Source organism: Alexandromys fortis, unplaced genomic scaffold (genome assembly GCF_014885135.2).
Source record: "Alexandromys fortis isolate MF-2015 unplaced genomic scaffold, M_Fortis_MF-2015_v1.1 scaffold_274, whole genome shotgun sequence".
Classification (NCBI taxonomy): Eukaryota; Metazoa; Chordata; class Mammalia; order Rodentia; family Cricetidae; genus Alexandromys; species Alexandromys fortis.
Genome location: NW_026068142.1, coordinates 65,121 through 88,678, shown reverse-complemented (window position 1 = coordinate 88,678; position 23,558 = coordinate 65,121). Strand labels below are relative to the sequence as shown.

Genomic DNA, 23,558 nt, shown 5'->3' with positions numbered 1-23,558 from the left:
CTTCCGAACCCATCTGAGGAATCCCATGTTCCTCTGGTAGCAAAAACACTCAAGGACACGTACAAACTAAAACTGCCTAACAACACTATATATCTCACAACACAGAAGAAAAAAAAAATCTCAGTGCGGCGCCAGAGGGCTCAAAGCTTAAGTTACCTGACTTTGCAATCACACATTTGAAAAAACCATGAAGGTAGTGTTTTAACATTGCTAGCATAAGCCGCAACGCAAGTGCTGGCAGAGAATCATAGCCTTATACAACGACCTGGCATGCATCAAATGAAGTTAGTCATCCAGTAAGACCTTTTATATAACAAGCTTTCCCATATAGCAGACAAGCACAGAGTCAGGCCAACACTGTAGATGATGACCCGGCCATGACCTCATGCAATGGAGGATCCAGGAAGCCCAGTCTGACCCCCGCTCCAACACCTGTTTCCTGTACCCCCACCACCACCCTTCGCATGTAGTCTCAGCTCTCAAAGGTTCTGATGAAGATCTGGGGGAGAGGGGAGGCTGGGGGGTGGTGGCTGGGAAGGGTTGGGAAGAGAGAGACTTCTAGTCACTATGAACTGTATGAGAGAAGAACAAATTTTAAAAAAGAATTAAACTTTTAATATTTTATTTCTAGTCGAGTACATTAGTGTGGGGAACGAGAATCAGAAATCGGCTCTCCCAAGGAAGCTCTGAGAGCTCTGGGAAGCACTTGACCACATCCAAAAGAAATGCTCAAGAGGATTAGTGTGACAGAGGACTAAATCCCCCAGACAAAATGACAAGAGGTCTGGGAGCTAGGGTGCTGGTTCTGACACTATCTGGAAGCCCCATTTTATTCCTGTTATCTAGAGGGTGCTCAGCCTGACGGAATCCCCATCGTCCCTTCCAAAAAAAGCATGTGCATACACGTGCATATCCACGCTCGCCATGGCACACGTGTGTAAAGGTCAGAGGGCAACCGCTACTCTCAGTTCTCACTTTCCTTCTCCTATGAGACAGGGTTCACTACCGGCTCTGTGGTCCATAACTGGGATTACAGTCGTGACTGCCACACCCAGGTTTACACACCCAGGTTTATGGTCTGAATTTAGGTTCCCATGCTTGCATGCCAAACGGTTTACCCACGGAGCCACCTCCGTAGCCCTGTCGTCCTTTTAGGGTGTGTGTGTGTGTGAGACACCATCACCTCACCTCTATGGTAAAAACAACAACATACATGATCAAGGGTAACTCAACGGGATCCTCCAGTCTCTCCGTGGTCTCCTCCCTCAGACAGAAAACCTGGACAGCATGTAGCTCTTCCCTGGTGGCCCATTTACACATCTCATGGTTCCTCACGGAACGTGCAGCAATCGGTCCCCTCTTCTTCTCCCCCCCTCCTCTCCCTGCACCTTTCACCCAGATTCGTGCCTTCCAGAACACGTGCCTCCTGTAGAGCAGATTCGGATGAGGCGCTCCTCTTTTTTTGTTGTTCTTACAAATACCAAAGATTTTTTTTTTTTTAAGAGTAAAGGAAGAGCAGACCCAAAGCCTTGCCAGCATCTTTCCCCTGGAGACGCAGCGCATGCCCTGTCATGATAGGATGTGATACTCGCGAGGTGGTGCCCTGGTCACGGTGCTCCAGCCCTACTTCAGCACCGCTGATGTCTGTTTACGCAAGGGTAGAAGAACAGGAGGCTTCCTGAAAGGGCAGCAGTACCCCCACCACAGGGGTGACGCCACTGCAGATGGTGTGTGGTGCCGCCACAGGTGTGTAATGTGCTCAGAGCCCCTCTTCCTCTCCTCCCTGTTCTCAGAGCAGGAACTCTTTCTTCCTCATCTCTAGCCTTTCACTCTTTCCCTGTGTAAGGCTAAAATGTGGATTAGCAAATTGGCATGCGCACTGTAAGCTCCCCAGGATCTGGCCCTGGAGCCTCCATTACAGACGCAGGCATGATTATCTTAACGTGTTCTCCAAGATTCCTTGTCAGTGATGGGCTGGCCCCTGACCCTCTGAGAAAGGGAGCAGAAAATGGCAAAAGAATCCAAGGCGAAGACACCATGTTGTTAAGAGCAGAAGGAAAGCGCATCATTGGAGATAGGATGCTGGCCTTGAACACAGCTGGGGGTACACATTTCCAGGCCCCTCCCAGAGCCAAAGATTCAGCCATTCAGTTTCTCTCATGGCATCAGAATGCCTGTGGTGGGGTGCTGGAGAGAAGGCTCAATGGCTAAGAGTGAGTATGTCCTGCTCTGGCAGAGGGTCTGAGTTCAGTTCTCGGGACCCATGCTAGGTGGCTCACAACTGCCTGTAACTCCAGCTTTGGGGATTTTGTCATTCTCTTCTCGTCTCCAAGAGGACCCACACACACGACAGAAACACACACCTATACACACATAAAAAATAAAAAATAAAATCTTCCAGAAGATGCGAAGAACTTCCTGTGGTGAGAACGGCTAATTAGAAGTCTCCCCCAGCAGAAGACGGTTGCTGGGGACCCTCTATATGTCAGTCACAGCTGCCGACTGTCTTGGTGCCTGGGGCTTTCCTTGTTGGGTTCTGCTCTTCCCCGTTTTAGTCTTTCTTCCCCCCCCCCGTTTGCTGTAGATTTAGTAAACCCACTCCTTCATTCTATGTTATCCAAGAGTCAGGCTTTAATTGCCGTGGACTTTGTTCAGCTTTTTCAATCATTACAGACAAGACTAATAATACTCTGAGGGTCATCATTTTTTAATGGCACAGGGTCTCATACAGTCTGGGTTAGCCTGGAACTCACTGTGTTGCCAAGGATGACTTCTAACGTCCGACTCTCCCGCCTGGAGTGCTGGGGTGATGGGTGCTTCACGAGATGCTGGGAATCAAATCCAGGATTTGTTCACACGAGGCAAGCAATCTACTAACCCAGCTACTTCCCCACCCCATATCACGGTATTAGATTGCTCGAGTTTTAAAAAATAACTTAGTATTCACCAAAACTAAAGACAAAACCCACCCAGAACCATAGTCTATGTGACTTACAGTTTGGGTGGTGTAACGTTCACTCCCCTTTGAGAAATTGCCAGCATCAGTATACATTTGGCTATCCCGTTATCTTCATCCGATTTAGGGGCAGTGAGAACTTGAGAAAACGCCATGGGCTGCCTCTCGCCTCCTAAGATGGATCTCTCTGGCTAGGTATCTGAGAGGCAACCCCACGCACAGGGTTCCTTTGCTTAGAAGACATTAGGGGAATGCACTTTACCCCTGCGGTTCCTAGCAGAGTCGGAGTCCCTTGTACCAGCGGACACCTCTCACTGCCTCTGCACCATCCTGGAACGTTCAGGGTGCATTAAATTAGATAATCGTGGCTGCAGCACTAACCCCTCCGGGACATCTTCTTCACCTGATCAGGGCTGCTGCACTAACCTCTCCGGGACATCTTTTTCCCTGATTGTGATTTCTGCACCAACCCCTCTGGGACATCTTCTTCCTTAATTGTGACTTCTGCACTAACCCCTCCAGGACATCTTATTCCCGGGTCCTTTCTATAAGCCCTCCTCCCATGATCACCTCTCATCCCACATCTATCTTCACTAATCTCTGCTCATCCTTTAGGATCTACCTTAGTCCTCTTTAGTATGTCTGCTCTGGCCCCAGTCACCGGAACCCACATGCTCTCCAGAACCTGGGCGTGACTCTGTCGTTGTGTGAACCATGTCATGCTTTATTTTTTAAGTTTGTGTGTCTGTTCCTCCGTGAGTCTATTCATCTATCACCTGCTGCTGATAGTTTGGATGAAACATCCATAAGTTTCTGAAGTACATGTGTACATGAAGAACTGGTTTCTTCTGCAGGATTCCTAAAAGACCAGAAGGTGGCAGTATGGAGCTAAGGGAAAAAGGGGGGGACAAAACTGGCCAATTAATCTAGGAAGAACTATTCTCTCTCTCTCTCCCTCTCCTTCTCTGTCTCTCTCTGTCTCCCTGTCTCTCTCTCACACACATCTCTCTCTCTCTCTCCCTCACACACACACACACACACACACACACACCATGCATACACACACGCATACACGCTCCAGGATAAACTTTCAGTTGAGTTTTGCTTCTCTTTTCCAGTAGAATTTAGGAAAATGAAGCCATAAGAAAAAAAATTGTGCTCAACGGAAACACCACACCCCGAAATACTGGATTTTGGAGCACCCTATGAAACACACGCCCTTCCATTTCATTCATGTAAGTGCCTGGAAGCTGCTTCCCAAACGGTCCGTTCAGCCCACAAACCACTGTCCAGTTTATAGTCGATTGTTTACAGCCTGAGGGGGTTGTTGCAGGGAAGTGTTCACTCCTCTACTGTGATCCCACAGCCCGTCTCTCAGTGTGCCCTTCTCTCGGGGTGTTGCATTTACTCTTGTTCAATTTCACACACACCCCCCCCCTCCACACACACATCAGCGTTCTAATCAGCCTAGGGCGCTCACGTCCAGATTCTAAATAAATCCAGGCTGAGAACCTGGCCTTTAGTTCAGCGAAGTCTGGGCATGTGCGCCCACCCGTGCCTTCACCAGCACCACCTCCCGGCGGGCTCCTCTGAGGACAGGCCTGAGTGTTCTTTAGGTAACTGCCTAGAGACAGCACCAAGGATTAGCAGCTCCAAGGCAGGAACTCTGGGTCAGGGACCTAGCAGGGCTGCCAGAGTAAACTGGAGTTCAAATGAAAGTAGATTAGTGAAGTTTTTCTCCACGAGAAGTCAAGGTCAGTCACCCTACCTGGGTAATAAAGGACCCAGCGTCCTGTGATAAGAGGACACTGTTACTACCCCTAGGTCGAAGGGCAAGGAGAAAGAAGAGAGTTAGCAACATGTGGCAAGTGCCAGAGTCATAAACGAGGTCTGCCAACTAGTAGCAGAAGCCAAAAACGGGAGAGAATTGCTCTTCAAATCACACACCAATAAAAGTCAAACCTACACCATAAAACCGACTGGGTCTCCTTTCAATGAAGAGAAATAAGGTTGTGTTTTCGGGCATCCTTTCTATTGTGACCTCCACCCCTTCTCTTGTGATAGACCCCACAAGAACTTCAGGTCGACGAAATGGCGATTTCCCTCATGGTCATAAATACAAACTGGGCATTTTCCCCCAACTCTGGCCGGCAAAATACAATTGTTACTAGGCTGAGTTCAGGCTGCCTAGCCCAAAGCAGCTTCATCTCTTTACCCTGGGAAGTGTTAGCATAAAGAACGTACAGGCTTGCTTAATCTCAAAACTAGTTCGCAGCCCCTTTGCTCAAAGCATCCATGACGACGACCGGAAACTAGTGGAGCAAGCGTTCGGATTTGATAAGCTGCGTTCTACGGGGAAATTAGAGTAAACGTGAAGTCGGCAAAGCGCTTGCTCTACCTTCCCTCCTACAAACACGTTAGGCATCTGTATATATGAACAAGTCTGGAATCTTGACGAGGCAGATGACCAGGAGGAGACGCTCTGTTTCCTCAGGGAGGACTCACACAATGAATGAAGCACTCTTGGGACCCTTACCCAGGAGGCACTGGATTTTACATCATCTCGGGTCACACCCACACTCCATGATGTAGCTTCTTGCTCTGAAAGGTGGAAATGAACGGCCTTGCTCTTTGACAAACAGGGCCGGAGCCTAACATGCTGAGGGGTGGGACACACGCCTGTGTCGGCATGTGGGCTCCAGAGGGGAAGTTAGATCTAACAGGCTAAGTGGGTGGGACACATGCCTGTGTAGGCATGTGGGCTCCAGAGAGGCATGCTAGACCTCTCTTTTATCATTCGATACCTGTGCTTTGGAAGCAGGGTCTCTCACTGAACCTGAAACTTTCTGTGTTGTCTAGGCCGGATGGCCAGCAAGCACCTAGGCTCTGCATTTTGCTACTCCCAGTGCTGGGGTTATAGGCAGATGCAGCCATGCCTGGCGTTGGTGGGAAGGATGGGAATCTGAAGTTGGGTCTCTTTGCTTTCACAGCCAGTACCCTTATCTACAGAAAATCTCTTCAGCCCTGGGACCTGACATGTTTTTATGGCAATCACTTTGAGTGTTTGTTTTGAGATAAGTATTTTATACGACACCTTTCAGGTTCTGGGACCGCACAAGGCTGGCTATGTTCCATTTTTAAAGGTTTATAGCTATTACAGGCTCCATGCTGATTGACATTGAGGTCTATTTTGGATCTAGTACTGGCTGTTCTTTTTTTCCTCTTGAACCACCTGTCTTAGAGAAAGCCAAGAACAAAGTGCTTTGTATCACGAACCATCAATTTTTAAAGTGCAGTGAACTCTGTGAATGATTAGCTCAGTTTTCAGCTACCGGAGACTTAAAAACACAAGACAAACTGCCATGACTTGCTTTGTTCCACTCCGGCAAGGATTCCCAAACTGAGGGTTTGTGCCTGAGTTAGGAACCCTTGTAGGAAAGTGCGAGTTCTCCCAGGTAAAGCAAGCGGACGTAGGATTTAAGACACCCATGCCAGTCTTTTTATCCCTTTCCGGAACAAAGTCGCAGGTCATTTAAGGAGTCGTAAAAAAAATATTTAAAAGTGGCGCAAAGTTCTCAGTTAACTCAGAAAGTGGCACGGTTCTCAATTAATTCGGGGCTCACCTTGGGCAAGCCAAAGGAGCTCTTTGCCTTGGTCTCAATGGAGCTGTTTCCTGGGTAGAGCAATGGCTGCCTGTGCTCTTTGGCCTCAGTTTCTTAACTATGAGCAAAAGGGATGGTAGGAGAAGTCTGAGGGGATTTTCTTCTGTTGGGCTTTGTGTGCAGCAAGAGAACTCGCTTTGTGGGAGCCTAGGCAGTTTGGATGCTCACCTTACTAGACCTGGATGGAGGTGGGTGGTCCTCGGACTTCCCACAGGGCAGGGAACCCTGATTGCTCTTTGAGCTGACGAGGGAGGGGGACTTGATTGGGGGAGGGGGAGGGAAATGGGAGGCGGTGGCAGGGAAGAGACAGAAATCTGAAACAAAGAAAGAAAGAAAGAAAGAAAGAAAGAAAGAAAGAAAGAAAGAAAGAAAGAAAGAAAGAGAAAAAGAATGAGCACTTTCCTGCTCCTGGGAACAGAGAATGAGCAGGGTACCGCATTTAAAGATCTCATGAACACCAGAGTCACCACGCTTTCCCTTTGGGTAGAGATTTACAGTTCCACGCTCCATCCCCTTGTCTGGCAGAGTGTGGAAAGCGGTAGAACGGGAAGGCTAACTGGACTCCTGGTGGCACCAGTAGGCTCTCACACTGTCTTGTGGTGAAGCCACACAACAGATAACCTTAGAGCAGCTTGCGGAGGTCTGAGGAACGAGGAATTGCTCCGTGAAGAAGGGCAATCCCTTCCTCAGCTTTGGTTTTGGAGCCTTGTTGCTCTCACAATGGTACCTCTGATTTTGCCACAGTCCTAGTTCAGATTGACAGGAGGAGGAGATCAGTGAGCCTAATGAAGGTCTGTTGTGAAGAGGGGAAAAAGAAGCCAGGGACAGCCACACGAGGGCTCACTGTCTTGTCAGTGTTAACTGTGTATATGCGCGGAGCGGAACAGGGATTTGCTACCTGGGCGCAGCACTTAAGGATGGAACGAAGGCGGTTACCACCTTCATTTGCGAAGTGTGTTTTTACCAAGGATATCTTCACGCTTAATTTACACAAAACAACTCTCTGGTGTGCTCAATTTGGGTGAAAGGGCAATCCCTTGCCGCTTGTTGTTTTACCTCTGCATCCACTAACCCTCCAAGCATGTTACAGTGCCCAGCCTTCTCTTATAGCCACACAAAACATCGAGCCAGCCATGGTGTGTGCCAGGCTTGAAGAGATTCTGTCTAAAAGGCAAAGCAGACCAAAGGAAGCAGAAATCTGCGGTGCAAAGCTGATGTCCAACTGCTAAAGAAAACATTTTGAGGCCAGCCTGGTCTACAAGAGCTAGTGCCAGGACAGGCTCCAAAGCTACAGAGAAACCCTGTCTCGGAAAAAAAAAAAAAAAAAAAAAAAAAAAAAAAAAAAAAAAAAAAAAAAAAAAAAAAAAAAAAAAAAAAAAAAAAACTAAAAAAAAGAAAACATTTTGAAGCTATAAGCATGGAGAGATAGAAACGACCTCAAATTTATTCAAATTCAACATCCTTGTTTATAGATGGGGTGGGTGCGGGCAGATGAAAGACTGGTGGACTCAAAGCAGAGACAGAAACCCATGGCTGCTTCTTAAAATGCAATTTCTTCTCAGCCTTCCAGTGGTCATTCCACTTCCCAGAAGTCAGTGTGTCTTGTTCTTGTCAGCCTTTGGAACAGAAGGAGCTGTTCTCAGCTGGTGTCAAAAGGCCAGAGAACAGTGTGTCCTCTGCAGCTCCCCAAACAATTTAAAATCTCTGCTTAGGAGTCCCCTAGAAGTCGTCCATTGAGACCACCCCTCCCATCCGGTGCTGGACTTCACCCCACTGCGGTCTGCAAAGACATTGCGCAATTTCTTCTCGAGCATCTCCAAATCAGATAAATCATAGTTCTCCCCATAATAACACGCAACATCTGAGAGAATAAAGAAAGAAAGGACACACATGGGCATGAATGAAACGGCGATATAGAAATGAATTCACCCAAGGAAGAATGGTCAGTATCGCTTCAACACAGAAAAGAAGGTCCCACGGGGTTTGGAAGCTGATCCTGACGTTAGACGCAATGGCCTCTTTCTAGGTCCTAGGTCTCAGAGCTGCCTCACAGGCTCAGAAATAGGTCTGATGCCCCCATGTCAGTCTTTGCTTGCAAGCTGAAGGTGACTTTCTGTATTGTCCCCGAGCTTCTTTCTATACAAATAAACAGCCTACCTGGGCAGTAGTAGCACACGCCATTAATCCCAGCACTCAGAAGGCGGAGGCAGGTGGATTGCTGTGAGTTCAAGGTCAGCCTGGTCTACAGAGTGAGTTCCAGGACAGGCAGGACTGTTACACAGAGAAACCCTGTCTCAAAAAGCCAATGATGATGATGATGATGATGATGATGGTGATATACACAACCTAGTTTCTGTGATATCTTGTCAGTTATGTCTCTTGCACCGTATTTCCACTCTTTTCTCTCTGGGATTACAAATACACACACGGCACCTCTTGGCTTTGCCCTGCCTCTCGCTAATGCCTTTGCCATTCTTTCTTGTATTTCATTTGAGATCATTTCTAATTTTCTTTTCCTTTCAAAATAATTTTTTTTCTTCTGAAGCAACATCTAGTCTGCTGTTGACTGAGAATATTTTTATCTACATGTCTGGAAGTTCAGATTGGATACTTTCCTTATTAGAGTAAAACATTATAAAATCACCATTCTAATCATTTTGGGTGGGGAGTTTCCTTAGATTATTAAAACACACCTCCAGAAATCTTTATCATAGAAGACTAGAACAGTGTGTTTTTGGAGATTATAATCTAATTACATCATTTTCCTTTTCCCCCTTCCTCCCTTCAAACCCTCCCACATACCTTCCTTGCTTGCTTTCAAATTTATGCCCTCAGTTTTCATTAATTGCTGTTATATACATATATCTTCCTAAAGCATCCTGCCCAATCTATATAACATTACCTCTCTGGATATGTTTACAGGGCTGGCCATTTGGTATTGGATAGCCTATTAGTATGCTCTTCCTTGGGGAAGACTTTCTCTAGCTCTCTAGTTCCCGTTGCCTCTAGTTTTTTGTGTAGGGTTGAGGCCTCCTGGGCTTTCCTGCCCACTTCACCATGTCCGTTGTTGTCCTTGTTCAGCTTGTGTTTGGACAGTCATGGTGGGACTTTGTGGGTGTAGCATCTGACATGACTAGGAGACACAGTCTCACAGCACACTGCCTGATCCCCTGGCTGTTACAGCCCCCCTTCTACAATGTTCCCTGAGCCATCGCTTCAGGAGCTGTGTTGTAGGTGAACCAGTTGGAACGGGCTCTGCAGCTGTGCCTTGTAATTATATTAACTCAATGAAACGTATGATTTGGAAGTCATTTCTCCTTATTCGGGGGCTCCTTTTTGTTTTACTATGTCCTTGGAGAAGCAAAACTTTGTTTCCATGTAATCTCATTTGTCTCTTGTTGCTTTTAGCTCCTATGGGCTTGATGTCATAGTCAAGGAATGGTTGCTGGTCAGCAAGCTGACTTGAAAGAAAAGGCATTACCTACAAGTCTGTTGACCTGGCTTTGATCCCTGGAACCTTACACGATGGAAGGAGAGAACTGACTGCTGCAAATTGTTCTGGGACCTTCATATTGAAACACACACATGCAAGTGCACATGCGTGCACACACATATACACACACTTATAAAAAATGAAAAAATATAAAAAATAATTGACAAATCTAATATTACAAAAGCTTTGACCTATGTTTTCTGCCTAGAGTTTCATAATTCAAAGTTTTCCCACCTTAGTCCATGTGGGGTTGTCTTTTTATTTAACTAGGATGAGGTCCAGTGTTGGGAGCAGTGAGACCCCAGATCCTGAATTTCTTGTAATCCTCTGATCTGAGTGCCTACAGCTGCTCTGAGCACGAGACCTTCAGGAGTTCCTGGTGGCAGGAGAGTGGTTTCTGGTGGGTTTGGCAGGGGCATGGCTATCTCTATATAATCTGCCCCTGACCACAATAAAGGGGGACATTCTTGGGGAATTCAAGGATGACCTGTGTCACTGTCTCTGTCTGCATCTGTTTGTGTATTTTAACCTCCAGCTCCCTTGCCCGAAGCTCGGGGACTGGGTGCCAGCGCACCGAACGCAGACACAGGGTGGGGGGGGGGCGCAGTGCACGGCATTTGGAGGTCTCCACCGTGATATCGGGAAAGAGGACACTGAGAGACTACCCGTGGAAGCCCCTCCAAGAGAGGTAAGCAGACAGAGTCGTTCCTGGCCAGCGGAAACATATTGAGGAGCAAAGATGGGAGGTATCTTTCCTTGGTTCAGAAAAGAGTCGGACGATAGGGGGGAGTTTGATGATTTAGAGCTAGTGGAGGATAGTGGGGAGGATTCATCAGAAGAAGAGGAGATTATACGTAAGGAATTAAAAAATCTCTTTAAAAAGCTGAGAAAATGTAGAGTAAAAAGACTCACTCTTTAAAAAGCTGAGAAAACGTAGAGTAAAAAGACTCACTCTTTAAAAAGCTGAGAAAACGTAGAGTAAAAAGACTCACATCCAACTCCCTAGGCCCCACCGGCTTATAATAATGAAGGTTGGTGGTCTCAGTTGAGTAGGGGCTCTGGCACTGAACAAAGAGTTTGTTTCCGTCCTGTACACATGGTTGCACCGGTGATGGAGGTGCCAGACACCAACAACCCAGGGCAAACAATTCGCCAACATTTTGCAATACAATTTAAAGAAATGAAACAATTAAAGGAAACTGTAGCTGCATATGGGGCTCAAGCACCCTTCACGTTGGCCATGGTAGAATCTTTCTCGGCTATGTATTTAACACCAGTGATCGGCAGCAATTGTGTCGTGCTGTCTCATCTGGGGGAGATGATCTCCTATGGCGAGGGGACTATCAGGAAAACTGTAAGCAAACGGCCCAGTTAAATGCTCTAGCGGGTCAAGCTCAACGTAATTTAGATATGTTAACTGGGGCTGGGGCTTATGCCAATTTGCAGCAACAAATTCTTTATGATCCCGGAATATTCGCCCAAATAGCTGCAGCTGCCACTAAAGCGTGGAAGGCCCTACCTAACAAAGCAGCTGGGGATCAATTACCAAAAGTTTTATAAGGACCATCTGAACCATCCCAAGATCATGTAGATAGACTGTTACCTATGGGGATGTGATCTCTTAGCAGAGATGGGGGCAGTCTTAACACAACCTACAAAGGTGACCCCCCTGAAAGCCGCCTTGGCGATGAAAGCTATGGATGGCTAGCCTGTTGGCTGGGGGAGAGGAGCTGTTTGTGTTTTCCTCCAGGAATGGATAAGCCCATTTGGGTACCAGAGAGATATGTTTGGGCTGTGGAAAATGATGGGAAAGGATCCTGTGATGAGCCTGAGAAATGACACTTGTCATTCTCTTGATGAGCCTCCTGGTGAGTCCCAGACAAGCGGAAAGCACTGTGTGAAGCCTGGTAAGGAACCCCCTTGTATTGATCAGTGAGCCAAGCTAGTTCTTTGTGTTCATCTTTTTATTCCTCAAACTATACTGCTGGAACTGCTTTAAGCAATATGGCAAAAGAACAGGCTTCTATTAATCAAAAGGAATCCTATACAAGTGAGTGTAGTTGTTCCTATTTTTCTTTTTTGGAATATTTCTCTGAGAGCCCAGGCAGTATTAAATCCCGTGTTTGTTTTGGTTTTCTTTCTTTTTTTCTTTTAATTTTTGTAGTATGGAATAGCACCTTTGGGGGAAAAGATAATCTTGGTTGTTCTTTCAGAAACTGTGGCCTGAGCGACTGCTGGGATGAGCACTCCAGTGCTGCCTTGTTGGTTCGGGTACCAGCCATCATACCACTGCCAATTACCAAAAAGACTAAGCAGACTGAGATGACCCTGTATCGAGAGAAACGAGATTCTGGAGAGACAGCTGCAGTGGTTGCTGTCTTCGTGGTGGCTGCTGCTGCAGCCATGGTTGCAGGACTGGCAACGGCACAAACATCGTTGGTGTCGGACACCGTGGATAAACTGGCGAGAAGAGTCAACAGTGCTCTCCAGACTCAGGATGCCCTGAGTGTCCACATTAAATTTGGACTTTCAAATTTAAATCAAGAGACTGCCCTATTGTAGGAGCAGGGGGACTTATGACTAGTACAACAAATGTCTTGTTCACACTTATCATTCCATTTGTATGACATCTGTTAATATTGCTAATGCCTCTTATGTGGTGAAACAACTCAATGGTTACTTGAGCAGCCCTTGAAATGTTACAGTTAGCACACCAGATTGTAACTGTTTAGCCAAAGGGATGGTTGAATACCATAGCCCAAATGGGAGGCTAGGTCCAGTGGTGATTGGGGACCCTATTGCTGGCAATCAGCGCCTGTTGCCATGGGCATTCATTTCCAAATTCTGTGTAAGATCAGACAACCCATGAGAATGCAGCATATGGTCACTTAGCAAGTCCTTCTGACCCTGTTGGCCAGGAAGGTTTGGTTGCAAATACTGCACCAACAATGAAGACTCCTCCGTAGACGGGCAACTTCTACAGAAGAGGGCCCACCTAAGACAGGGAAGGGGCCTCCCAAAGATGGGTAAGAATTTACTCTTCTGAGATGACCTAAGACAGGAGGATCTTCTGTTTTATAAAAAGGGGGGAGATGTTGGGATTAATGAGTCCTGGCCTTCAGTTGCTTTTCCCTCCTAGAACCTTCTAATATAAGTTACTAGAAGCTGTGCCTAGTTAGAGGATCACCTGTTGACCATTGACTGCAGTGTATTTAAGTCTACATGGTGTTAATAAATATGGGCTTTCTGAACCAGCGTTGGGAGCTGTGTGTGTCAGTCTATCTCTGCGTCTGAGTTTTCAACCTCCAGCCCCTTTCCTGAAGCTCGCGAACTGGGTGCCAGCGCACAGAGCACAGACATGGGGGCGCGGTGCGCAGCAATTGAAGGTCCCAGGCGAGATTTCGGCAGTCCAGGTTTGTGTTGGGAACTGTGGACCCCCAGATCTTGAATTTTCTGTAAACAGCTTGTTTTCCTGCAGATGCTCTGAGCAAACAACTTGTTTTCCTGTGCTTGCAACTGCTCTGAGCACAAGACCCTCAGGAGTCCCTGATGGCAGGAGAGTGGTTTCTGCTGGGCTTGCAGCTGAGAGTTAGGGCGTGGCCATTGGTCAAGCAGAGCTTATATAAGCTGCCCTGGAACACAAAGTGGGCATTCTTGGCATTCTTGTTTCAAGGATGACCTGTGTCTCTGTCTCTGGCTCTGTGTGTGTGTGTGTGTGTGTGTGTGTGTGTGTGTGTGTATGTGTTTCAATCTCCAGCCCCTTGCCCTGCTCGCGAATCATACTAAAGCGCATAGTGCAGAGAGCAGGCATAGTGCGGTACAGGTTTGTTCTTGGTCATGTGGTATACAGTACCACTAATAACGATGAAGTGTTTGGTTTACTTCCCACTAAGTGGTCTTGGATACAGAACAGTAACGGCCTTGTGGATGCTGAATCTAACCTTCCCAATGTGAGAGCACCCCCAGAGACTGTCTGCCTTTAAGGCCCTACAGCCACTCTTTAGAGATAGAAGTTCTGATAGGTTAGAAAGAAAGAAAATAGCAACCTTAAATGCTACAAAGATTAGACATCGCAAGGCAATCACTGACAACATGCTTAGGGCGTAGCTATTTCCTCTGAATCAAAACATTCCACTGGAGTCAGGAAGTTGGCTCAGCGGATAAAAGTGCATGCCATTCAAACCCAAATAACTGAATTTGATCCCAGAGCCCTAGGCTAGAAGGAAGAAGAGGGCTTGGGCATTCTCATGTGTGTGCATACCCAACAATAATTAATGAAATAATTTGTAAAAAGACTCAAGAGGTAACTAAACTTATAACACTCAAAAAGCTGTAAGTTTTGCATTACACTTGAGTACTAACCCCCTGTGCATTGATCCGTGAGTCTCATTCTTCTGTGTGTAGTCACTATGACAAGGGAGGGGCAGCCTCCCCCTACAGTGTGCCTGGGCAGCCTTAGTGGAGGTTAGTTGATCATGAATGTGTGTGCTGATTTCTGGGATGCCTGTTCTGTTCCATTTGTCTTGGCATCTACTTGCATGCAGTTGCACGCTGGTATTTGTGTGTCTTTGGGTGTGTGGGTACATTTATGTGTGTATGGACGTTTGTGTGTATGCATATATGTGGGGTCAGAAGGCAACTTCAGATGCCTGTCTTCAGGACTATCCACCTTCTTGCTGTTTTTGTTGTTGGGGGTGTTTTACTGTTTAGAAGGTCTCATACTAGTCCGGAACTTGCCAAGTAAGTTAGGCTGTCTGATCAGCAGCCCCAGTAATACACCCATCTCCACCTCTCTAACACACTCTAGATGTCGTTTCTTAACGTGGGTTCTGGAGACCAACTACAATGATGAGTTACTGCCCCACCCACATACTGTTTTGATATCTGTAGCTTTGTTATGCATTTTGGAATCAGGAAATATGATGTCTCCTACTTTGTTCTTTCTTGAGACTGCTTTGGCTATTCGACATTGCAGAGTAAGTCCTGTGTATGTTGTGAGAATTGTGATATGGATTTCATGGAATCTGCCGACTGCTTGGTCGCTGTGGATATTTTCGCTTCATTCTCCTGGCACAGCTATGTAGCTCATGTTTCCTTAGAGAAATGGGCATGATGCATAATTTTATCTTGCATGATTTAATAAAGTATATCAAGGACTGGGCACCTTCTGACAACGGTTAAACAGTTAAAGAGAAGCAACCTGCGATAGGTGAGGCTATCACATATTTTACTTGTTCATAAAGGATAGCAAGAGCTTATACTCTACATCCCGAGTCAAGTGAAATGATCCTGCTTGTACCACCTGCGTTACTCTCTTGGTACAGTTCACGCACCACTGTACCTTTTGTGAGCTGGGCAAGGGCCTGGAGATTGAAAGAACACACAAGAGACCTGGGTCATTCGAGAGGAGATGCCCTTTATTCAGACTTAGGAAAAAACCTTACATACCTAACTGCTGCACAATGGAATTCCCCCCAGGCAGGTGGGAAATTATCACGCCCAAATGGAGTAAACAACGCCCTATAGCAATCATCAGGCAGGGTAGAGGGAGCCCAGGATAGCTGGGAAATGCAACAAAATGTCTGGCCAGAAACTGTCCACAAGATGAACCTGGGAGGAGGGGTAGACCCATGGACCCTACACCTGCTGATGGGCACTCTAGGCCCATCTAACGTGCCTTACAAACACAAGAGGACAAGAGCCTCCTTTCCTCTCTTCCTGGGGAGAAGTCGAGGTGTCCCAACAGGGAATACAAATAAGAACCTTCCTATAGCGCCATACTGAGCTAACAACAATTAGCACTCTGAGTCTCAGTTTGGGGGTCCTTAATAAAGAATGCCCATTTTTAGGGAGGATTGGGTCCGGTGGAGTTATAGCTGGGCTATAATTCTCTCTGCACCAGAGTAAAGTGTGGGGACAGCACTGGAGTTGATTTAACAATGTGATTTATAATTTATGTATATAGAAAGTGACTGAGCCCATTTTGCCACTGGGCGTGTGTATCTTGGTGTGCCCTGTCCTATTATGTTTTTGTTTTTCCTACTTTCTTGACCTAAATATAGCACTTATAATGTTTTTTATTAAAGCCTTTTGTATGACTACAAGTACCTTACGATCCCAGCTAAGTAGCTTTCTTAAAAATTCAGTTTTTAAGAAAGGTACACGCCTTTAATCCCAGCACTCCGGAGGCAGAGGCAGGCGGATCTCTGTGAGTTCAGGGCCAGCCTGGTTTCCAAGAGCTAGTTCCAGGACAGGCTCCAAAGCTACAGAGGAACCCTGTCTCAAAACAACAACAACAAAGTTCAATTTTTTCAGTTTTTTGCTTATTTGACTTTGTTCAATATGTGCTTCCCTTTTTATATGTGTATGTTCACATGGGTGTGGTGCATGTGCGCACGTGAGTTTTTACGGGTCCCAAGGTCAATGTCAGATGTCTTTCTCAATCACTCACCTCCTTATATACAGAGGTAGGGCATCCTGTTAGCCCCAGAGCCGCTGGTTCCATTCTGACTAGTCCGCTTTCTCTGGGGAATTTACACTTCTGTCTCCCGACTGTGGATTACAGACAGGCTGCCACGACCACCCAACTTTCACTAGAGTTCTGGTCTTCAGGCTTGCATAGCAAGTGTTCTCGCCACTAAGTCATCCAGAGCCCTTCATTGCTTCCCCGAGACAATGTTTAACTATATCTCTTCTTCCTGCCATTTAGTTAGATACTTTAAATCAATGTAATCCAATTTTAATTTGGTTTTCAGAGCATATGACTCATAATTTTTGCCTCTTGGAGATGGGAGTTTTGGATCATGGCCCAGTTTTGCATTTTGTAAGCCTTTCATAAATATTCAAAAAAAACAGATAAGAATATTTGTATAGAGCATATGCAGTCATTTAACTTCTGCCTTATTAATTCAAAATATTCCTTGAATAGCCAGCATGCACATGCTTATGAAGAGTGTTCATGAGTTACTTGGGGCTCTTGATAGAAAGTATGTTGAACTTCACTAGATCTTCTGGGCTCCCTACTCTTCTCCAGCTCTATTAGGCTCAAGGGCGATGGCCAACTGTTGCTCTGAGACCCTCACGCAGAGTAACAAGAACACACCTGAACCATTATTGGCTGTAGCCTATCCTCATGAATGGCAGCCTTCTTGTATCCATTCCTCTCCCATAGATTAGACTGGCGCTTTCAAACCCCGCTGTTTCTCTCATTTCTCTATGATTCTAACTTCTCAAGACAGCATTGTTTAATCTCATTTGCAGGGATCTCATTTGCAGATTTTCTTTAGTCTGACTCTCTTTGTCGGGTTTCACGCTTCCTTGAATACTCTACAGGGTGAAATGGTTCTGATTGTTCTTATTTGACTTTGTCCAATATGTCACCCTATCATAATAGGGCTAAGTAGATATCAGTTGAATGGAGTTGTCCTCTCTTTTCTCTTTTCACCTTTGTTGCTTTGTTTTCAACATGCCCTCCCCCCCTCCGACTTTGGCTCAAGGGTTTGTTTTTTTTTTTTGTCTTAAGTTTTTCCCCATAGATGGACGATAGAAGAGGTGTCAGTTCTATTTCTACAAGTTTGCTTTCTTATTGCAGAATATTTTATCCATGTTTTTTGTTGTTGTCGTCATTTTGTTTGCTTTCGTCAACTTGACACAGTTTGGGAAGAACTCCACCGAGAAAGTGCCTCTGTCAGATTGACATGTAGGCAAGTCTGTGGGACATTTTCTCGACTGGTAATTGATGTGAAAGGGCCCGGGTCACTATGGGTAGTGCCACCCCTGGGCAGCTGGGTCGGGGCTCTATTCAAGAGCAGACCCAGGAAGCCACGGAACCAAGCCAGTAAGCAGCATTCTATAATCCCTGCTTTAGTTCTTGCCCCCAGGTCCCCAGCTTGAATTCCTGTCTTAACTTCCCTCAAGGGCGGAGTGTGACCTGACTCTATTTTAGAGTAAACCGAAATAAATACTTCTCTCCCCAAGCTGCTTTTGGTCACGGTTTTTTTTTATAACAGCCTTAATAGAAACTCTAACTGAGAAAACAGCATACACATTTTCCCAACATCTTTTATGCAAAATATTACATTCATGGAAAATCATGCATGGAGAAGGGAAATCAGTGATGCTGGGGTCTGGCTAGGAAGAGCAAAATACTTCTAAAGGGCCGAGAGGACCACTCGTTGTCAGTTGAGAGAGGGCTAGAGTTCTCACTGGTCAGTCATGTCCTTTACTTTGAAAAGACGTACAGAGAGTAGAAGGAAAAAGCAAATAAAATACTTCCCTATTTCTTTTGGCACCGTAAAAGTGATATGATTCAAAGGCTGGAGTGGACATGGTATGCCTCAAAGAATGTGTTTCTCAATATAGATGGATAACCCACCCTGCCTGTGGCCTTCACTCTGCAGGCGCCATGTGCAATGATTCTGGCTTTATTGTGAGGAGGTGGTGGCTCTCCTACAAGGAAAGCCTAATAACATACTCCCGGAGTTATAACACTTCTGTTATCTGCGGATTATGACACTTCTGATCAAGACGCCCAGATTAGCACGTGCACTCCAAAGTGCAGCTCCCTCTCTAGCTGCCTCGTTGGCTGTGGTTGTCTGTCCCGCAGAGACGGCACAATCTCAGGAGACCTTTGCTTTTCTCAACTTAAAATAATTTACTGTACATGATCTCATCCAGCCGCAGAAGCTTTGTAAACAAAACGGACAGAAGGACCCTCAAAATGCAATAGAAACAGTTTATCTTTCCAGTACAACTGAGACCCAGAAAGCCTCGCAGAGCAGAGACCCTCACATTGTCAAAAGGCACAGTTCTTAAAATTTGTGATAGAGTTTATGAAATATTTTGCCTCATTCTTTGTCTTTTGCCTCGGTCCAGTTAGCATGTAGTGTTCCAAGAAAACTTTAAGTCACGGAAGGATTATGTGAACCCCCTTCCTTCCTAACCCCCCTCCTCCTTTCGCTCTTTCTCTCTCCCTTCACTCTCTCTTCCTATTCTCCTTCTTAAGATGAAATCTTTGGAACTCAACCTGTGCATATGGCGAGGTTTTGCCTGGACCATGGCCACACGAAAGGATAAATACCACTTTTCTTTATTTTGAGAGGAAGGGCACACAGGGCAAATGTGTAAAAACAGCTGCACATGGATGGTTGTGTGTTTTAGCAGTGTACAGCATATCTGGACTGCTAACGATCAGAATCTCTTCATTTGCTCTTCACACGTAGCTATGTGGGCAGTGTGGGCTACTCAGCAAGGTCCAGCCAGTAAACCTGGAGTCCACGATGACAAGCGTAGCATGCAGAAGGAGAGGAAGCAGATGTTTGTATTCATCAGCAAAATGCCCTTTCAGCTCTGGGCAAGGCAAAGAGAGAGATCTAAAAAACACTAAAATTTTCTTTCCACTCTATTGAATCAAAGACCCAGATATTAATCCACACACCTACGGATACCTGACTTTTGACAAAGAAGCAAAAAAATATAAAATGGAAAAAAGAAAGCATATTTAACAAGTGGTGCTGGCATAACTGAATATCAACATGTAGAAGAATGCAAATAGATCCATGTCCATTACCATGCCCAAAACTCAAGTCCAAATGGATCAAAGACCTCAACATAAAGTCAACCACACTGAACCTCAAAGAAGAGAAAGTAGAAAGTACACTTGAACTCATTGGCACAGGAGACCACTTCCTAAATATAACCCCAGTAGCACAGACACTGAGAGAAACAATTAATAAATGGGACTGCCTGAAATTGAAAAAACTTCTGTAAAGCAAAGGAAACAGTCAACAAGGCAAAATGGCAGCCTACAGAATGGGAAAAGATCTTCACCAACCCCATATCGGAGAGAAGGCTGATCTCCAAAATATACAAAGAACTCAAGAAATTGGTCATCAGAAAAACAAATAATCCAGTAAAAAAAAAAAATGGAGTACAAACCTAAACAGAGAACTCTCAACAGAGGAATCTAAAATGGCTTAAAGACACTTAAGGAAATGTTCAACATTCTTAGTCATCAGAGAAATGCAAATTAAAACAACTCTGAGATTCCATTTACACCTGTAAGAATGGCCCAGATCAAAAACACTGATGACAACTTATGCTGGAGATGTTGTGAGGTAAAGGGAACACTCCTGCATTGCTGGTGGGAGTGCAAGCTGGTACAGCTGCTTTGGATATCAGTGTGGAGATTTCTCAGAAAATTAGGAAAATTTTCTCAATTGTCCTGAATCAGCCATATGACTGGTGACGAAATAAATACAGCCCAAGATTGTGTCTACTTGTTGGCTGCCACTCTGAAGTGAGATAAAAAAATTTTAAAGGTAGGGCTTTTAATAAAGGGAAATTTTCTTTATTCCTTTTTCTTCCTCCCCTCCCCTTTTTTGTTTTTGTTTTTGTTTGTTTGTTTGGAGAATGTAATTTCAGCCAGAATGGGAAAGTCTTTCTCACTTCTGCCATGACAAACGGATTGTTACATGATGGAAAGACAGACAAGACACAGACTAAGAAAGGAAGCCAGTGCCTCTGGAGTTAGTGTTTCTGGGGTGGAAACAAGAGAGAGAGAAGATCCAAGCAAGAGTCCAACCTGAATTTCTTAGCCTCCCAGGACTGGGTGCCAGGAAAAAGAAGGACACTGTGGGAAGAAGAAGCTGTTGGGTCCTGTTCGCGTCTCTGCGAAGTGGCCATTTGCCCAAGCTGGAGCAGAGCCAGGGCACAACTTAATTTGGCAACCAGGCATGATGAGTCAGAAATTATCCTGGAATTTTGCTTTTCAGGGTAGTGGCTGTCCCTGCGTGACAAGGAGGGGCACTGAAGGTTCCTTCATCTCTGGATTAGGAGACAGAAGCAGGGAGGAGGTGAGGTGTGGTGAAGAGATCAGGTGATTTGCAGTTACAGGTCTGCCCATGGGGCTGGGATGCAGGAGCTGAAACCGGACTCCTAATCTTGGCTCGGAATGGGTTATCAGATGAGGAGGCCTGCACAAAGGTCATGGCATTTGTTTTATTGGCTAAGTTAAGGAAATAACACCAGGGCTTTTGGTAGCCCTGCGTCCACCAGGGAGGGCTCTCGGCAGTAAGAGAAGACAGCACCATGAACATGGAGACACGGGAGAGGGAAGTGTGCCCACGTGTGCCTTTGTCTGATGCCCTGGGAGATGGTCAAGGCGACCCCAGGAAACTGAGCACCTCATGTTACCAAAAGATAAAGAGCCCCAAATAAAACGTACAATTGTCATTGATTTACTTGGCTGTGTGTGGCAAGGTCTAACCCACACACTTACTTGCCACCTTCCTGTTCCAGATTCCCTCCTACTGAGATTACGTGCGTGTGACACTCCAGTCCTAGAATGATCATAGAAATCATTGTAGTGATACACTCTTGAGACCTCATTCGGAAGACACACCGGACTGCACACCTTAGATGCTGTGTACGCATGTACGTACATTTCTAATACAAACACTTACAAAATGGTATATACATGCATAAATGAAGCAAGTAACAACAGGGGTGGGGATAACAGGTAAAATACTTGCAACATTATCTCCATGGGCAGTAGGGTTCCTTTGCCAGGGAGGCACTAGCAGACCACAGCTTTAGTACTGAGCTCACGCTTTGCTCTGAAAGCACAATCACAGGCAAGACAACTATTACGGACATCTTGCTTTCAGGGGAAACCTGATCCTAATCATGTAACTCAGGGTGCATTTATTGGTGCTAAATGTGCTAAATACTGAAAGAGTTAGTACTTTTAAAGCTGTGTCTTTGCTAGCTTTAAAATGTATTGTCGCAACCACTATGTCAAAGACCAGAGGAGCCAATTGGGATGGAGGCTGACCTTCAACCTTCCACCGAGGCAGAAGTTGGGCACTTCTCCTCAGTGCCTTATAGCATGACTGGGGGGTGAGCTAAAAGTCCACCTTGAAGGACCACAGTCATAGAACTCGCAGACCCTACCTGCCAAAAAGAAAGTAAGTGGGGCACGGGCCAGAGAGATGGCTCAGAGCTCAAGAGCACTGACTGCTCCTCCAAAGGTCCTGAGTTCAATTCCCAGCAACCGCATGCAACCAACTAGAATGAGATCTGGTGCCCGCTTCTGGCATGCAGACATGTGTGCAGGCAGAACACTGTGTACGTGATAAATAAATAAATAAATAAATAAATAAATAAATAAATAAATAAATCTTTCTTTAAAATAAAAAGTAAGCAGGGAGCAAGGTCTGGGTTGGAAGGCAGAGGTGACAGAGCACGGCATAGTATTTCAAGGGACTGGGGAAGCATTTAAGAGCCCAACCATGGCCACAGCCGAAGGTGAAACGAAGGGGCTGTAACTGAGAGCAAGGTCAGACAGAGTGCCTAGCTTCAACTTTTGCCAGTTTCCAAATCCCCACCCTTCAAATGCTCACTTCTATTTGTGATAGCACAGGTGCTGACTTTTTGTTGATCATGGCAGTCATCTGAGAAATCCAAGACAACATCTATGTGGTGCTGGCTGAGCCCACTGTCACATAAAACCCGTGCAATCACTGTGACAGGGGTTAGCACGCATCTCGGTTGGACAGTGACAGTTGTCACGAAGCCATCCACTAGTCGTCAGCCGTCCACTCTCGCCTGTCCTGGTTGAGGTGTCTAGCTCCAGGGCCCCTGGTTAGACATCTGTCAGGCATATGGACATCTAAGGCAGAGGAACACGCTCTATAAAAAGCAGAACAAACCAGTTGCTTCGTCTTCCTTCTGAGCTTACGGAACTGCTTAACTGCCACCAGCTCTACAGCTGTGGCCTATTTAAGTGCTATCACCTAAAAGCATAGCTCAATAAAATACTTACTACATCCTTGCGACTTTGTGGCTCTGTAAGCCCTGGTGTGAGAAGTGCCAAGGTCGGCGACAGGGCCATCCAAAAGGTTTGGTAGAACTGGGCGGAAATTACTGTCAGTAGCTTACACAGAGGGGATCAAAGCCTATGTTACACAGTGACAGCACACGTAAGTACTTACTGTTGACAATCCCATGAAGCACTCGCTGTAAGATCTGAAAGTGGCGATTGCATTGGAGTCCTATTTGTAGAAAGTTGCAGTAATGTGGGCGTTGGCAGCTGCAAAAAACAGGTGAAATCATTTGTGTAAAAAGCATGAACAATATAATACTGACTTACAGCTTTCTGTCAAACTGCTAAGTAGGAGTATACATACGAATTTCTTTTATTGTTGTGGCTTGTTGTTTTTAAGTTAGGCACTTACTGAGAAACATCAGCCATGAGCAGAACTTGTTTACTACCCTGAATTATGTGCTAGACGGAAATATTAGAATCCCAATCCACAACTGTGTGCGTCCAAGCAGGCAGTTCTCAAAGTACTCACTCTGCCAACAAATATTGAGAAATTGCCCTTGCAGTGAAAGCAAAGCAGAAAACGAAGGATCGTGCTTTTCTGAGCCTTGGTTCTGATTTACC

General features: G+C 45.7%; 1 protein-coding gene across 1 annotated transcript in view; it reads right to left on the bottom strand.

Moving 5' to 3' along the window:
* The window catches only part of CUNH4orf17 (chromosome unknown C4orf17 homolog), a 74,454-nt gene extending 51,257 nt beyond the window's left edge, over nucleotides 1-23,197 (bottom strand). Inside the window, exon 1 of the mRNA XM_050126850.1 lies at nucleotides 23,104-23,197. The gene's annotated coding sequence lies outside the window, so the exon portion shown is untranslated. The remainder of the gene's footprint in view (nucleotides 1-23,103) is intronic.
* Between the last annotated feature and the right edge of the window lie 361 nt (nucleotides 23,198-23,558).